General features: G+C 38.0%; 1 protein-coding gene and 1 long non-coding RNA gene across 6 annotated transcripts in view; both read left to right on the forward strand.

Moving 5' to 3' along the window:
- Positions 1-16,566, forward strand: part of LOC140683685 (uncharacterized) — a 32,690-nt gene extending 16,124 nt beyond the window's left edge. Inside the window, exon 2 of the long non-coding RNA XR_012054997.1 lies at positions 14,184-16,566. This is a non-coding gene — a long non-coding RNA (uncharacterized lncRNA). The remainder of the gene's footprint in view (positions 1-14,183) is intronic.
- LOC140683684 (uncharacterized) overlaps positions 1-18,585 on the forward strand; it is a 545,997-nt gene that overhangs the window by 363,368 nt on the left and 164,044 nt on the right. The gene's annotated exons all lie outside the window — the stretch shown is intronic.

Below are 18,585 nucleotides of genomic sequence, written 5' to 3' on the forward strand. Positions count from 1 at the left end.
GGCTCCTCCTGCATTTCAGCAGAGCCCTGCTCCAGTTGTGTTAATTGTTGGGCTGGGAGGGCAGCGAGCACTGAATGCTGCCTTGTTAACTTGCTAAGCAGCTGGTCAGCAGGGTAGTTTGATTCCAGCAAGGCTCTTGACACCTCTGCCAAGGGTTATTGATACCTCACACACCCCAGCTGAGACAGATTGTTTTAGTCGTGCTTCATATCCATAGCACAGCCTGTAGTTAGGAAAAAAAGTGATTGACAGCTCACACCTCCTGGGCCCTTCTTACTACCAGACACAACATCTGCTATGCCCTGTGGAGCAGTGAACCAACACACACTGAGAGAACTGTTTCTAGTATTGTCAGGGTTGATTTTGTTTAACCCTTTCTGGCTGTTCTCAGGAGATGAACATAGGGGTTTCTGTAATGCTTCACACATGCTGAAAAAGTGTGGAATGTTTGACCAAGCGAATGCCAGAGAAGATGGCGCTTGCAATGGCAAGGAAACGGGCCGGCAGCTCTTCCTCTGTAAAGTGACCAGTGTACTCAGGATTGTAAAATAGAAAATGGGTTATCCCTATAGAAGCGTTGTTTATTTCCAAACAGTGCCAGGGATGCAGTCAATGGAGAGTGCAACTCTGAAATGTGGCCTGAAGCAATTTCACTGTGTGCATGGATATTGGGAGAAGGAGCACAGCCCTAAGTCTGTTTGCTAACCAGTTACCTAGGTCAAAGCACACTGGTTAAAGTTTAGGTTATATGTACAAAAAGCAGATGGGTTATAGCTTTTTGACAGGGAGGAGAGAGGAAAAATGGTTATATTTTCTACCTTAGAAAACTAGCCACTAAGAGTTGGCAATTGCAGAATCTTCACAATAAATGATTACATGTTTCATTACAAATATGGATCGTTAAATATACATGCAAGGAACTTTTGTAAACTTTCTTCAGCATGCTTAAAAAATTATAAGAAATTTAAAGACTCCCAAAATCAAATTGACACATCTGACATGTTGATATGACTTACTTTTGGATGGGTTTGGGGTTTTTAACTTTTTTTCCCTCCTAAAGTAGCTGAAGCCTAAAAATTAATATTTTTCTAAATCAAAATTACAGAATAATATAATAGAATCATAGACTTGTCTAAGTCAAGAAAGACCCTTAATATCATTGAGGCCAGTTATTAGCCCAGCACTGCTGAATCCATCACTAAACATGTCCCCAGTCACCATAACTGCAAATCTTTTAAACACCTCCAGGAATGGTGACTCCACCACTTCCCTGGGCAGCCCATTCCAATGTTTGATAACCCTCTCTGTGAAGAAATTTTTCCTAATGTCCAATCTAAATGTCTTCTCAAGCAACTTGAGGGCATTTCCTCTAATCTTGTTATTTGGCGGAAGAAATCAACCCCTATCTCACTACAACCTCCTTTCCGGGAAGCTCTAGAGAGCAATTAGGCCTTCCCTGAGCCTCCTTTTTAAAAAACTAAACAAACCCAGCTCCCTCAGCTGCTCCCCACAAGACTTGTGCTCCAGACCCTTCAGCAGCTTCATTGTCCTTTTCTGGGTAAACTCCAATACCTCAACATCTTTATTGTAGTGAAGGGCCCAAAATTCTACACAAGATTCAGGGTGTGGCCTCACCAGTGCTGAGTACAGAGAGTCATACAGGGGGGTAAATCACTCTCCTCATCCCGCTAGTCATACTATTTTGGATACAAGGTAGGATGCCATTGCCTTTCTTGGCCATCTGGGTACACACTGGTTCATCAGCTGCCACAAACCAACATCCTCAGATCCTTTTTGCAACAAGCAAATTTCCACTCTCCCCCTAACCTGTAGTACTGCATAGGTTTGTTGTGACCCAAGTGCAGGACCCGGCATTTTGACGAGTTGAGCCTGATAAATTTGTCCTCAGACCATTGGTCCAGCCTGTCCAGATCTCTCTGCAGAGCCTTCCTGCCCAAGTTGTTGTCACCTGAAAATAGACTAAGAGAGAACTTGATTTCCTCATCCAAATAATTGTTAAAGATATTAAACAGGACTGGCCCCTACGCTGAGGCCTGAAGGACACCACCCGTGAGCAGCCACCAGCTGGATTTAGTCCACTTTCTGGGCCTGGCCATCCAACCAGTTTTTTGCTCAGTGAAAAATGCATATGTCCAAGCCATGAATGGCACTTTCTCCAGGAAAGTATTGTGGAAAACAGCATCAAATACTTTACTAAAGTCCAGGTAGACTATATCCACAGCCTTTCCCTCATCCATTAACTGGGTCACCTTGTCATAGAAGATCAGGTTGGTCAAGCAGCACCTGCCTTTCACAAACCTATGCTGGCTAGTTCTGATCCTCTGATTATCCTGTAGGTGCTGTATGGTGGCATTTAAGAGGATCTGCTCCAAAACTTTCCCCAGCACCCAGGTCAGGCTGACAGGCGAGTAGTTCCCCTGTCCCTTCTTCCAGCCCTTCTTGTAGATGGGCATCATATTTGTTAACCTCAACTCAGCTAGGACGTCACCAATTACCAAAACTTCTGGTGAATGATGAAAAGTGGCTTGGCAAGCTCTTCCACCATCTCTATCAGTTCCCTTGTGCAGTCTCACAGACTTGCTCATGTCTAAGCAGTGTAGCCGGACATTGACCATTTCCCCTTGCATTATGAGGGCCTCATTCTGCTCACTGTCCCTGTCTTCCAGCTCAAGGGGCAGGGTACTTGGAGAAAAACTGTGTGACTACTGAAGACTGAGGCTAAAAATACATTAAGGAATTCAGCCTTTTATTCATCCTTTGTTGCTGATGGAGATTCTCCTTAGTTCTCCTTATGTTGCTGATGTATTTCTGGAATTCTTTTTTTGTTTGACCCGCACTTCTTACTTCTCTGAAGTGAAAACTATAATTTTGTGATTGCTGTGCCCAAGACAGCCCCCAACTATGACATCAACCACAAGTCTTTGCTCACAAGCAACAAGTCCAGAAGGGCAGCTTCCCCCATCTGCTCCCTCACCAGCTCTGTTAGGACATTACCTTCCACACACTACAGGAACCTCCTGCACTATTTAGTCTCTGCTGTATTGTATTTCCCACAGACATCTGATGTTGAAGTCCCCAACAAGAGCAAGGACTAGCCAAATCTTATTTTCTTGCAACACATAGGTATAGTCACTGAGGCTCTCATAGCAAATGCTATGCAAAGTAGAGAAGACATATGGTAACAGATCAAAAGGACTTTTTGGACCTTTTTTTTTATTTGGCTGCAAACTGGCTTCCCACCATGCTGTCATGCTTTAGAACTGACGCTTGCCAGCTATATTATCTGTGTTTACAAAGACATAAGGACGTGTTATGCTACAGAGGAACTAATAGGTTTATTTATTATATCTTTATTATGGCAATGTAATTAGCAATATTATTATTGCTAAGCATCACTATCACCTCTTGTCAGCACCATGCAACTCCAACATAAGTCACTGTGTGTTTTATATCCCAGAAAAAAATTATTGGCTGAGTGAGTTTACATGATACTGTCTTGCTCATACTTCATGGGATTATATGGCTGTGTTCTTCTGGTAGGCTGAGGATTTGCTACAGTGAATGCTACAGTAAACCAGCATTATGAGTACATGACTTACTGCACACAGCTCTCATCTCTGGTGGTTACCTATCCTTTCTTCCCTCAAGAAGCTGGACTGTACTTCTGATGACTTTAAAACTTACAGCAGCCTCAGTGTGAGTTACATGAAAATGTCAGAATACCAGATTAGTGAAAGCAATTTTTGTTTCTGGACTTGCACTGTTACTGTGACTACCTTCGCTGTAAGGGTTCTCTGAATAAAGTAAAATTAAGTGGGGTATGGACAGAATTCAGATGCATGACAAAGTCAGACTTTTAAATTATGTCCTTTTTCTGAAATTGTTTTTACCTCTAGAGGTCATATTTGGTTTTAAAAAGGTCACATTTCCTCTAAATAAGCAGGATGTAGACTATTTTGAAATAGAAGCCAACAGAAATGGGGAAATCAGCCACACTTTCAGCCAGTGGGAGAATATGGCAATATCTTGAACTGATAACCACTTAGCACTTGCCAAGCCAAGAGCAAGCAAGGCCAGACAGAAAAGAGATTCTGGCTCCAGTAAATCTCATATCAAACAATTTTTATTAGCAAGATCAAATACATATTTACAGAATACATAAGGATTCACACCGGTCAAAACAATTATATTATCAGTACAAGTTAGTACTGATGAGATGATTTGCACACAATTAATAGACAAATCAAGACCTCAGATCACCAATTACACAGATGTGGTATATTTCTCTTGTTGGAAACTGAAAGCATCAGCCCAGTACCAAAACCCAAATCAGATCAGTAACAAGGAAAAAGGGTTGGGTTCCTGTTTACCATGTCATACTTGCTCCTCTGTGGAAAGGACACTTTTGAAAAGAAAGGAGAGCTCCTCTAAATCAAGGAAGGCACAATGCAATAATCTGAGAGACTGGGACAATGCAGTTAGATTTCAAAGAATTTCATCAAAGCAGTAGGGAAGAATGTTGGAAACAAATGCAAAGCCAGGTATAGTAGAAAGAAACAGAACAGTTCTTTCTTAAGTACTTTTAAAGGTTCACACTAAAATAGCCATATCAGGTTTCCCATGCCCCTTGTCTGTTGATATGTCAGAATATATAAAAGAGTTAATGTTGAGTATGGAGGAAGATGTGCTGCATCACACATAATTACCTCTAGCATATTCCATTCCATTACCTCTATATTCCATTCCTCTTTTTCTTCCCCAAGAAGGCAATCTTATTGTTTACTCTGAAAGGCAAAATCAAGGGTCAAGACAGAAACAACTCCATGAAAGCTCCTGCTATGTAGTAGAGAGACAACATAAACTAAAGATCTTTTCTGCTCCTGAAATCTAAAACACTTGAAAAAATGACGGTGTTAGTCAAACTCTATTACTGCAGGGAAATACGTCATATTAGTTTGACCTCTAAGTTTTGTTTGTGTTTGTGCATGTCCTTGTTTTTGTTACAGGAGAGAATCTCAGTAAAGCAATCAAAACAAAAAACTCTTGTATGTGTATACATGTACCTACCTCTTTGATAACCGTTGCATGACATTCTTGGATAACCACTGAGATGTCTGGGTTATACTGTAGTTTAAGTATTTTAAAATTATAATATAATGGGAGCATTTAACTATGTTCCATTCTTCCACTAACCAGTTCAGCTTTAGGAAATATATTTCATTTCTTGAGCTTAAGGAACTGTATAGAAAGGATATGTATAACCACAGTTAATTTCCCCCTGTGGCTTCCTATTGACCAGAAAAGATTATAATACTTTTCATTACACTTTTTTGTTTTGTTAATTAAAATGGTAGTTCACTACCTGTATACTCCACCTTCTTGAACTGCAGATAAAATTCCTATCAGTGGCTGACAATAAAGCATAATGTACAGCACTGATACAAATTTTAAAAATACATTTTAAAACTCTCCAGGATGCCTTGTATTCACATATATAATTTCCTTTTTCATTTGGTTCTAAATAAACGGGCTGGCACTGCAGGAAAATAAGATAAAATAAAACATTTAGTTCTGGATTTTTCTCTTCAGGTGGCATAAAACGGATTCAGAAACTACTCTCAGGCAGCTTACTGGAGGACATTTTTTCCTCCTAATGTTCCTCTGAGTAACCCCATTCTACAGCATCTAATCACCTCAACCTTTTCAAAACAAGATGAAGAAGATATTAATTATTATATATCAGTTATAGAATAATAAAGTAATTTTCAATGTCATGAAAATTCCAGGAAATATACATATATTTTCACAGTGTTTATATTTACTAAGAGAATTTGATTTTCACAGGAACCTTTGTCTGTAAAGCCTTTTCTTTAAGAGAAAAACCCAGTCTCCAGCGTTGCCATTCTATCCAACCATCTTTGTGACTCTGACATAAAAATTTAAGCATGGCTTCTTCTTGTGTGGCCAAATTTGGCCAGTTCTCAGAGCATTCCTCTAAGCTGCACCTATTGGTCTAGGTAGCAGTTCAGTTTGTGATGGGACAACCCAGAAAACAAAGGTTTTCTTTCCCTGATCTGTTCTGCTCCCTGAACTGTCCAGGCCTCTCTCAAATCTTGGCCTTGTTGTGCTCTGTGCTTCTGTTGCCCTCCCTTCAATGCTTTTGTGAAGCCTATCAGCAATGCCATGAAGTCAGCTCAGACAGTGCTGATCCTTTCTAGTACATGCTAACAGAGACACTGCTTTGTTCATTCAGTCTTGGGTGGCCTTCTTAAGTGGAAGACAGCTGTGATCCTGAAATGTGGAAGGCAGCATTTTTAGGAACTGATCAAGTCTATTTTCTCCCCGAGATAAGGATGACATGCCAATTCAGAATCTCAGTTCATATCAGACTCTTCTGTCCTTCAGATAGCAGTGACTAGAAACATTTTGTTTTATCATCTCAGCTGGCGCATTTTCTTCTTAAATGCAGACTTTGTTACGGTGATCCATAACTGAGAATCCCTTCAGGCTTGTCTACTACATTGCACTCTATCAGATTCAAAGTGTGAAGAATCCTTGAAACCTCCAGCTACTTCAGAACACAGTTGCTTTCCCTCACAAGTGCTGTACTTGGAAGAACATATCACAACTCTGCTCCACAAGCTATGTTCAAACCTGGAAAACCAGGGTGACAAAAAAAAAAAAAGAACTGGAAAGGCCATGGTTGTCTAAAAGAAAGAGGGCATCTGCAAACAACAAAATCTTAATCCAAGTGCCGGTGTCATGCAAGAAAATCAGACACAGGGATGTGCCAATTACAGTTTTGAAGTGACCTCTTCCTGGTTGCATATGGATCTCAGCCCTGGATTTTTTAGTTGCCTAGACTTTTCAGCTGCTACCAGTCCATTACATTTTGCACTTAAGTCAAATAGCTATGCTTTTTCTGCAAATTATGCTACATGTTAGTAAACCTGCTGTCTTGGAGGGCCTTTGAAGCTTTGTAGATTTAAATGCCCTAATACAGATATTCTGCTGTGATATTGTGCTGTGAATGGGTCATACAAGGATCATCTTTGTGAACCTTGCACTGTACTAGGAGAGCAACTGTTGAGTGTTTACAGCTACCTACCTAATATTCATAAAGACTGCACTAATCTGCACTTAGAGGGTGGAGAGGAAGAGTAGGAAAAATTTCTCCTGCCTCGTATTATTTTGCTACTTTCATTTAGCAGCAGTGCACTGCAGCGATAAGCCACTGAATCAGACAGAGTCTATGACCTTTTGGGTGACCTTGGGCCACTCACCTCTTTGTGCTTCTCTTTTGTTTCCCCTCTGTAGTTTCCTTTAAAAGCACAGCATAAAATTATGCAGAGCTAATTCTGTCTTTGGAGAGCATTTTACGTCCTAGCAGGACCCCACCACTGGCTGTTAATTCCAGGATTTTAGGCTCATGATTAAGTTACTGCAGTGTAACAAGGTACCTTACATCTGTTGCTCATTAGGGGGACTTATCTGAGCCAGGGTAAATGACTACATCTGAACTAGTCATCTTGACTTTCTCTGTAGTCACTGAAAAAAATTTGTCACTCTTAGGTTTCATTCTGCACTAGACAACTAACATATATCAGATGAATCATGTTCCCAAAATGCCTATTTCTCTCCATTGATTATAAAGAGTGTCTAGAAGAAATAGCTGAGCTGAAGATTTCCACACTGCAGTAGTCTAAAGTTATGTGGAAATTACTTTTCCAGTAACTGCTCATATATCTGCTGTTTGTTCCAAACAAAAGTGAACTACTTTGATACAACATACAACTAACTATATGACTTAGGACAAGTTGTCTTACATTTATACTGAGCTAAACACACACATGCAGTTAACATGGCTCAGCAGATGCTAAGTGCATCACACATTCACTCACTTTCTTTTTGTAAAGGTACCATTCTATTACGTTTGTTTAACATGAGCCTACTTTGTGACCAAGTTTTATCAAAGACCATTCTTTTTTTTCATCTCTTTGACTGTACAGACTGAGGGTAAACTCACTCTTTCCACTGGCTTTTTGTTTACCATGGTTTGACCTCAGTCACCAGCCAAGCCCCACCCAGCCACTCCCTCACTCCCAGCAGCCTGATGGCACAGAGTATCAGAAGGGTAAAAGGCAGACTTTGAGACAAAGACAGTTTAATAGGGAAAGCAAAAGCCGAGCACAAAAGCAAAGCAAAATAAGGCATTAATTCACTGTTACCCATGGGCAGGCAGGTTTTCAGCCATCTTCAGGAAAGCAGGGATTTATTGTGGGTAATGGTGACTTGGGAAGACAAACCCATAATTTTAAATGTCCCCTCCTTCTTCCCCCCTGTTTATGTACCAAGAATGATGTTCTATGGTCTGGAATATCCCTGTGGTCAGTTTGGGTCACCTGTCCTGGCTGTGTCTCCTCCCAGCCTCCCAAGCACCCCAGCCCCCTCCCCAGCATGGCAGTATGAGAAGCAGAAAAGGCCTTGGCTCTTTGTAAGCCCTGCTCAGCAACAACAAAAACATCTCTATATTATCAACCCTGTGTTCAGCACAGATCCAAAACACATCCCCATACCTGCCCCTGTGAAGAAAATTAGCTCTACCTGAGCTGAAACCAGGACACCGTGTTTATCTTATTCTCTCAAGCAGAGTAACCTCAGTTTGCACCTCTTTCTTAGTTTTCCTTTCCCTTTTACTCATAATAACCCCTCCTTCTATGCAGCCTTCTCAATGCTCCCTATGAAGGACACTGTAAAAATGAACTGAATTTTAATAGCTAAGTACTGGAAAAATTTAAAATGCAGACTGTAGGCATGAGTGTAAACTATTTTGTAAATCAGCAGTCTTACAATTTTTAAATCAGGCTGTATGAATCAGTATGAATGTAAGATTGCTTTAAAGCAAATACTTGTAAAGATGCAAAAAGCTAGAAAGTTACCCTTGAAAATATTATTTCATTGTATGTCGATGGGGGATAATATTCCCAAGTAAAATCTCCTTTTGTTGTTATTGTTGTATCTGCATGTAGAAACAACAGAGCTGTTTCTAAAATGTAAACAGATTTTAATGTAGATTTCCAAATACTCACCTAAGAATTTGTTATTGAAATATGGTTGTTTACCTATGGTATAGAAATTGCAGAGATATACAACATAAGTTTGATGTCTATTGTATACATTTCTAGCTGTATCAAATATTTAATACCTGATATTCTTTGGGATTTGTTAGCATCTCCTTTCAAACTTGCCTGCGGCAATTACAAGATGGAATGTAAAAAGTGGTTTTGATTATCGTTTTGGATTGTCACCTTGACAGTTTGGGTTGGGTTTTACAGACATGGAGAAAGAACACACACAGATGCACACAATTGCTTCTTTTCACTTTGCATCCCCTTCCCAATAGACAATGCTCTACAGAAATGGCTCAGGAGCAGAATAGACATGAAAAGGATTACCAAGTGGAGCTATTTGAGGGAAACCTGGTTCATTATTTGGAGACAGGAATATGTAAGTGGCCAGTTTCATCTATAAATTGGTATTGCTTGGGGATTGCAAATAGACCTTAGTGGGTATTTGAGTGGTCAAGTCAAATACACTGCTGCCAACAAAAACAGAAGGAGGAGAAAAAACAGGTGGAAGGAAAGAGAAGAGGGAATAGAAATTTAAAGAGCAAGAGAGGAAAAATGAAGTATCTTTTACTTTTGTTGCCTGTTCAATAAAAAGAAAATGTTTAACAACAGGAGAAGTCTAAGGTCATTGCTTTAATTTTTAATCTAGGCTGGAGGATGCAAGAAGAGTGCTAATGTACCTGTGTATGTGAATATCCTTTAAATATGAAACCTATTTGCTGGTTTGAGTACCTTACTGGCTCTTAGCTTGCAGGTCCCCTGTAGGGCAAAGGCTGCACATGGCCACCTGTTCTAGCCATGCCCATCAATCCCTTTTTTTGTCCACTGGGGAAAAGACATTTTGTCACAAGTGAATGGGAAGCTTACCTGAGTGGCAGGCAGTGGGAGACTGAATTCCATTAACTATTTATTTGTAGTTGGGCATTGCATTTGTTTTGAGGCAGACTGAAGGCTGCTGTTTGCGCAAGAACTGAGCAGACTGTTCTGGCCAGTGAATCTTAGGCATGAGGAGCACTCAGATGCATGATTTTATCATGAGGGAAGAAGAAGGAAATACTAGTACAAGGTGCAGCACTGTGTTTCTTCTTTCTGACTCTTTCACACTAGGACTGCAAGTTGAGTTTCTAAGATTTTCTGTAAATGACATCTAAGCATCATAATGAATTATTAACATCCATCTTTACACTGATTCTGCACATAGCTTTCCCCTCGAATCCACAAACCTTTGTGAACATACAGACTTTCTTCCTTTTCATTTAAGTGTTTTATTACTATGGTGCCAACTGTTGCTGTTATCATTGAATGTCTTTCAGCATTTCCATTATAAACCTTGCTTTCAAGGTATTTTTAACCTACCTATTTTACTTAATGTTTTTTTGCGATTTGCCATAGAAGATTTTCAGCATGGAGTAGATGCTGCTGTCTTTCTTTGCAGTATTTGATTTGAACACTTATAGCTAGTCTGGACTGAAAATTGCAAAAGGTAAAGGGGGACCTCAGGTACCATCATTTTCCTACAAAATAGTATTTGAGTAGGGTGTAAGGGAAAAGCATGAATTTTGCAACTTGAAAAAGAAAATTGCAAAAATTTTTATTTTTTTCAAATGGAATTGATCAATGGAGTCATGACTGCACAATTCATTGATAAGGAAAGGATATTTTTCCTCACCAAAAATAAAACCCTATGCTTAAATACCATATTTCATGCATACCTATGCTTTCAATATTAACTCATGAATCCTACATTATTATCCTATTTATCCCTAACACTTAAGAATGCACAGTAGTGAGTTTAATGAACATGTCTTTAAAACATATGGTGAAGTGCTTTCAGTTGCAGGCAATTACATAGTTCTGTGAAAAATTATGAGCTGTACTGTTGTTATAATACAAAAAATCTTTCCCATTGGTTTCCCCTATTGCTGCAATCAAAGGAGTTACAATATTACTCTTATGCAGAAATCTGGGCAATGCTATCTTATTGACTTAATGCCTAATCTAAAACCTAATGAGGTAAAAGGACTATTTCCTTCGACTTCAGTAGTCACTGGAGTCTCATGGTTCATTCTAACAGTTCTCTTGTACCCTAATAACTGAGATAATCAGCTGCAAATAGAAAGCCTGCAAAAATTTTGGATCTTTGTTGTACAGATTTTTGCCAGTTTTTATTCTAGCCAACTCATTCTTGTACCAGAAGACCAACCATCTTTTGGCCTGATGTAAAAAAAAAAAGTGAAAATTACGTGGGATGAGAGATGGGTAAAGAGTGTTTTCCTGAGTTTGTTTTACTTTTAGATAATCTTAATGGGTGAGTCATTGAAGAGAGGAAGCTGCCATTCATGTCAGTACTCAAAGAAAGAAACAGGAGAAGAAAATCTGGAAACATAAATGTTTTCTTACAGGAAGGTTGTCAAATTGAACAAAATTCAGGATTCTTTTTCCTCCTAAAAGACATTATAACATACTAGAGCTTAATCTGCTAGTTTGCTTTCCTGAGTGGAGGTTATTGTAGTCTGTATATTACTTACCATTGCACTTTGATGTGCCTCAGGCACTGCACTGAAAAACGTCCCCATTTTGGAACAGCTATAGGTTATGAGACTTGGCTTCTGAGGCTGTTTACTGCCACCCAGGAACTGCTCCAATTGAAAGAGTATATTCTGGGGGAAAATTGGCTCTGCTGTAATCAGGCAATGTTATCCTGTTCTTTTCCCGTATCTCAAATACTGAGACTTCTGACCTATGGAAGCCTTTTTCATTGGAAAGTGAAAAACAGTGACTGAATAAATGTGCAAAGACTCCACCCTTCAGCAAAGTAAAAATGTGAATCACACAAAACAGACCTCATTACAAGTGGCTAGGGAAAAAAAAAAAAAAAAAAAAAAAGGAAAGTTTCCAGGTGCAAGTAGCTGACATTTCAGAATATCAAGAAAAACTTAGGTAGAAAGAGACTAATTCCTACAAATTAAAAATCTCAAAATCTTACAATATAGAGCCAAACTGGAAAAACATTTTGTTTTCAACAAATGGATTTACTTTATTTATATTGTAGTAGATTTTGAAGCTCAAATAACTAATAGAATCTTAGTTTCAAATTACTGAAAAATAAGATTTTCTTTTCTATTTGAGTTTAGACTAGAAACAAGGAACTGCATACTTATTAATTGAATAGTAAACTATTTTGTAGCAACATGCTATGAACAAGAATCCATTTACACTGTGCTGTATATAATTTCTACGCAAAGACATGATGGGAGTTGTTTTAATTTAGTCTAAAAGTAGCACTAAATAAAAGGGGAGGGAAAAAGTTCTACACAAGGCAGCATGGAGCTGGTTTGTTCTCTACCTCTGCTTATCAAGAATAATCCCAAGGGAGGAAAAACATGCTTTACCACTATTGCAATAAGCACAACATGTTTTCTTTATTGAGAGAAGATTTAATTGGTGACATGATTTTTTTGGTCAGAGTCTAAAGTTGGAGGAGATTTCTAATCAGAGACGTCTCTATTCTAGCAAAGAGATAATGAGACTTCTGTGGCTTGAAGCTTAGGTCGGTTATGTTCTGATTAGAAATAAACACTAGATTTTTTTAGCACTAAAGGTCATTAGATAGTTGCATGTATTGCCAAAGGATTTGCTTGACAGTGTCTTACTGTTTTAAATTAAGTTTGTGCATCCTTTGGAAAGAAATGTTATAATTCACCCACAAAGTGTTAGTTCTGATGCAACAATTGTTGGGTGAAAATTTGTATTTTATGTCACAAGATAATTATGACAGTGGATTTGAAACCTTAAAACTCTATGAATTGCTGAAAGTCGGGTGACTTTCCTGTTTTGAAAGACTTAATTCAGAGTAGTCAGCATCATGGGCACCTCCCTCAGTATTGTGCATATTAGATATGCAACCCAAATGTTATCAGAGTGGTGTAGGAAAGTGGTGGCCAACAGTGCCTGCATTCATTCTGATGAGGTACATGGACTATCTTAAAAATTATATATCTGCACAAAGATATGAATGTCTTCTTTAAGCCAGCTGTGTATTTCTAATGTGTTGTCATCAGACAATACCTTGACTGCAAATAAATTATTGGTACCAGATTTTCACTTTTAACTGTACCTTTACATATTACAGAGCGTTGGTATCTATCCTTTACACTAATGGCATTCTGAAAATAATTTCACATTTACCAGATATAATGAAGCTGTGTTCTGAAAAATATGAATGCAGCAAGGAAGAACATTGTCTCTCATCCACAGCTTTGATTTACTGGCTATCTCCAGTGAACTTCACATTACATGGTGTTACTCCATAATATTCCTTCTAAGTAATCCCTGTAACTATGCAAAGAGACGTGCCACATTTTCCTTCTCCTTCACCGTAAACATTGGATAAATCATTTTCACATATATTTGATAGATTTTATTTATTAATCCGTAGCAATTTCAAAAATATAATGACCCAAAGTTCAGGTGAGTAGTTTAAATAAATATCTTCATTCAGTCTTCTTTTGCAGCCTACATGTGTATTTTGGAATATATCTGTATGTTGATTGGGTTTTTTTTAAATTTTGCGGGCTGAAGGGATTTTTTGTTGATTGTATAAAATATTATGTGGTTTCCACCAATATAATATGGCTCACGTATCAAACGTTTTTGCTTTAAAATCATTAAGGCAAGCTCATATTTATATGTTGCAGTACATATACAATACATATGCACATCACATGTGCAACAATACTTTTTACTAGTGCAAATCTATCAAGCTGGTGAGAAGATTGAATATGTCACTTTTTGGTTTAGGACATGTGTAGCTCATCTAAAGAGACAGGGTATTTATATTTGCTTCTGAAATTTATTTTGTTTGAGCTACTAGAAAGGAGTTGTCTACTGCAGCTAACCTAGGCAAATGATGAATTGCAATGTAACACCAGAAAGGAAGTTACAGACTGCTGCCTTTAAACCTAGACTGTGGGTGACCTTTATAGACATATACAGCCTCCTCATGCCTTTATATTATTTTTTTTTTCCCTGCAGGATTTTGTCTCAACAACCTACACTGTTTTCAGTGTTGCCTTTCTCACCTCTCTGGAAGCTTCCTTACAGCCCTTTTTCAGCAGCCTGAGTGAAGTGGCACAGCCCAACCACATCGGAGCTGAACCACTGGTGTTGACACCCAAACCCTGCCATCTTCCCCCCTGGCTGCTGGGGGGTGGGAGATTACAGCAGGACCTGAGAGGGTTGAATATGAATTTGGAATTCTCAGGAATATTTATCACTGTTCTTTATAGCCAAAACCTTTCCTTGTTATAAAATACTGGGACTCCTTTGTTCTGATGCTCTTTACTACACTTCTGCAATTAGCTACTTTTATAGACAAATAAATGCAACAAATTGGGCGTTTTTTGTTTTGGTTTTTTTTTTGAACAATTATAGATTTTTTTTAGGTGTAGTAATTTTTTAGTTCTAGATATATTTTAAAATGTCAGTCAAATAACAGGTATGTTTCCAAGGCAAGTACACATCTAATAAAATGCTGTTTGACCTGATTTTATTCAACGTGCTTGTAGAGCACTGAAAGAGGAATGAGCTATGAGTAGCATGTTTACAAGATGGAGCACTGAGGCATGGGAAGTTATGTATCAAAGAATAGAAATCTTCAAAGTAGCAGGTAGACAAATTTCACAGAATCAAAGAATGGGCCAGGCTGGAAGGGGCCACAGTGGGTCTTTTGGTTGAACCTCTCTGCTCATCATCCTAGGCAGGATCATCCTAGAGCAGAAGGCACAGGATTGTGCCCAGAAGTTTCTGCAATATCCCCAGTGAAGGAGGCTCCACACCCTCTCTGGCCAATCTGTTCCAGTGCTCGGTCACCTGCACAGTAAAGAAATTCTTCCTCATGTTCAGGTGGAACCTCCTGTATATCAGTTTCTGCCCATTGCCTGCGGTCCCAGTCTAGTGCCTCTGTCAAACAATTCTCAGTCAAACAGAAACAAAGGCTATGTCTTTTTCACTGATGACAGGCTGTAGTGCTGAAGGAAATATTGAGGCTTTTCATTTCAAGATGAACTTACAGCATCTTCTAATTTTATTTAATGATAGTCTAGGATGAGTAAAAAAAATATAAAAAGGGAAAAGAAAATATTCATAGTGTTTTTAATATCTCCTTATTCATATATAGTGTTATATATATAATATATGCGCACTACGGCTTATCTCCCTTATGACATTCATCTTCACCTGTGAGAAGAGAAATAATAAGTCACTGGTGGCTATTGCACTTGACTTATGCCTCTACATCAGAGAAGATAAATGCCAATAGAAAGATCAAGTCTTTTGTATTCTTTTCTAGGGGAGAAGGAATTTATCACAGGGATATTGGAATTTATCTAGATCAGATACAGATGATTTCATCACGGTAATGAGGGAATCCTTATTGCATGCCAATGTCTATGTTTTGAGCATAGTTTCATTTCTTTACATACTGTTTAATGTATAAAACAGACTCCTACTTTTAATTCTATGCAAGCTGGAGCTTTCAGTTCCTACTCAACTCCACTGGGGAGAAATTATTTGGTTAAGGGGGAAAAGGAGAAACAAAAGAATGAATGGGGAGGAGAGCAAATATAAGAATTTATGTAAAAGAAAATCAGTTGGTATCAAACTAAGGCATATGTTTTTGTGCACATGAAATGCAGTATAACATTATAAATTGCATGCTTCCCAATTCCTGCTAATATAACACCATTTTAATATAGATTTTATGCATGCAGTTAATATCTATTGTAGATATAAGTGCAGTAGAACAGCTTTTCCAGATACTTCATTTGAAAAATATCAACAAAATTTCCTTCAAAGTAATATTTTGGAGTAATATTTTTATCACTTGTCTGTACTTCCTTCTCTATTTCCTTTTCATTTGCAGTAACAAAAGCATTTTCAACAAAAGTATAGGTCCTATTCCTAAATACATTGCTATGGTTTGGTTCTGTGCTCTCGAGCCAGAAAGAATTGAATTCATTCAGTCCCTAGAAAATGTCCTGATGGTATTCCAGAAAAGGAATTTGATCAGAGAGATTGCAGCCCAGTTCTTCAGAGGTGCATATGGAAGGAAATGTTTTGAGAACAAGCACCATGCACTTCAGCTGCCATAATAATGTATTTGGGCCAAGAGATACCAGCAAAAATTGCAGTGGTACATTGACAGCAGCCATAAGGTGGAAGAGGTTAATTAGGAGGAAGTAAAAATTCCTTTTTTATGCTCAGTAAATCAGATAGAGTAAAACAAATTATAAGGTTGTGACTGACTGTATGTAGTGTATTACATTGCGTTTGTTAGCATCAGCTAGGCTGTTTATAAGGAAATTTCAATAAAAAAATTTTCTAGGCTCATACTGAAGATAATTCTGATTAGTGAAAGGTTCATATTATAGATTTTTGAAGTATCAGTATTGCCTGATGTTGCAATATAGAAAACTTTGTAGTGACATATCCTGCTGATTGTCACTTTGTATCATGATTTCAGAAATTACAGCCCCACCTAACCTCCCCACTTTTCTATTTATGGAAAGCAAATGGACACTGAATAACTCCAAAAAGCAAGAATTGCAAAGGATCAGGAACTTGGAAGCAATTTTAAAATTGATGTTTCATGGATTATATAGTTAGAACTGTGACTGCTTAAACCAGAATTTGACAAAGGAGGGAACACATTTCATTTCAAGAGCTCAAAATAATAAATCTACTCAACAACATAGTTTATAAAATATTTCCACCTTCATTTTATACAAATAATTCTAATGTATTATAACAATAAAGAATAAGTTCATCAACAAGCTTCCCTGTATACCATAGCATGGTGTTTAAATATTTCACATAACAGTCATAAAGTTATTGTTGGGAGTTTCTGAATTCTGCATGTGCTATCTAAATAAATACTTTGTGTATACTTTTAAGTTCATATTTGTGTTGAGACTAATATACTGCAACCTTGAGCACAGTGGGAGCAATGTGAATCAGGGGAGCCATCAACCAGGCTGATTAGACTGTCCACTGAGCACAAGTGATATCAAAACAAGCAAGTTTTGGCCAGCATTACAAGCAGAATGCAGCAGGAACTACAGGCATGTTATACAAAGTGAGATGCTGTTGGCACTTCTAAAATAGCAAGATGTTGCAAAAATGGACCAATCACCCCAAAATGTATCTCTGAGTGATCAGTGGTTCTCATGGGAATGATGGGACACTGCTAGTGGAATTGAAAACTAAATCACAGCCTTCACTGTTCACACAGTTACGGATGTGCATGTTTATATATAATCTGTCCACATATCTGTCAACATTACTATTCATGACTGCTGGGGCACCTTGGTATGCTGGTGATATTTCAGTGAAAGAAAGCAACGTGGTTTTCTTTCTTGGGAAAGAATTGTATCTTCATGTAAACAGATTTGCAGAAACTGAAGGAGTACATTTTCAAAGCATAGTGTACAATTTTAGCATCATGGACCTCTACATGTCTCGAAATTGAGCTCTGTACAACTTCTAACAGAATCTTAAAGGAAATGTAGTGATATTTTTCTTTTTGGAAATACAGATGCATATACACGCAGTATTTTGCCTGTGATGCTTCTGTCAGTGAAGGAAACATTAAAGATTTCTGGGAAGAAGAGGAATCAGGTAGGTGGAAATCAGGTGGGAAGAAACATACTTCATCTTGAGACCTGGAGAAATTCTGCAATATTTTTTTTCTTCTTAAAACAGATTTAAAGCACTTCCTGCTATCCAAGGCTATTATGGATCACTCATTCTGAGGACATCTTGCACTTCTAAGCCTGAGGTTCTTTGTATTCACTAAAAGTCTGTCATGACTTTACACGTGAGCATCTCTATTAACAAGGGGCAGGGACACTGAGCAACTGAACCACAAAAAAATCTATAAATATGTGGCTCCAAAGACTAAAAAAAACCCTTAGTTTTATTTTGTTTAGAAACATTTTGAGTTGCTGTGAGAAATAATAGGCAAGGCATTTACTCTCTGGTTAGAAAAACTATCTGCTTCCTCTATATATCTCTGCCCCACACAGAAGCAGATTTTAAGATTTGGTTAATAGCTTCTCCTCAATATGAAGCTACTTAAAATGCCAGCACTGTATAGCATGCAGTCCAGTGTCCATCCCTTTTTTTGTATCACTTAAGGAATAAATTCAATTCAGCAGGTTACTTATTTTAGAGACATAGCTCTTATTCCCTATTTTTCATGATGACTTTTAAAAAGAGGAATTAAAAAATTAAAAAAAAAAAAAAAAAGAAACAAAGAAAAGGTATGTGGGAAGATATCCAAACATTTTAAATATCCTTCCTTGAATAAGAATTTTAAGTCCCTCAGCTTTGGGGAGGCATCAGTTACTGTTTACAACAATTAAATGCTTTTCACAAT

Source organism: Taeniopygia guttata, chromosome 3 (assembly GCF_048771995.1).
Source record: "Taeniopygia guttata chromosome 3, bTaeGut7.mat, whole genome shotgun sequence".
In the NCBI taxonomy this organism is placed as follows: Eukaryota; Metazoa; Chordata; class Aves; order Passeriformes; family Estrildidae; genus Taeniopygia; species Taeniopygia guttata.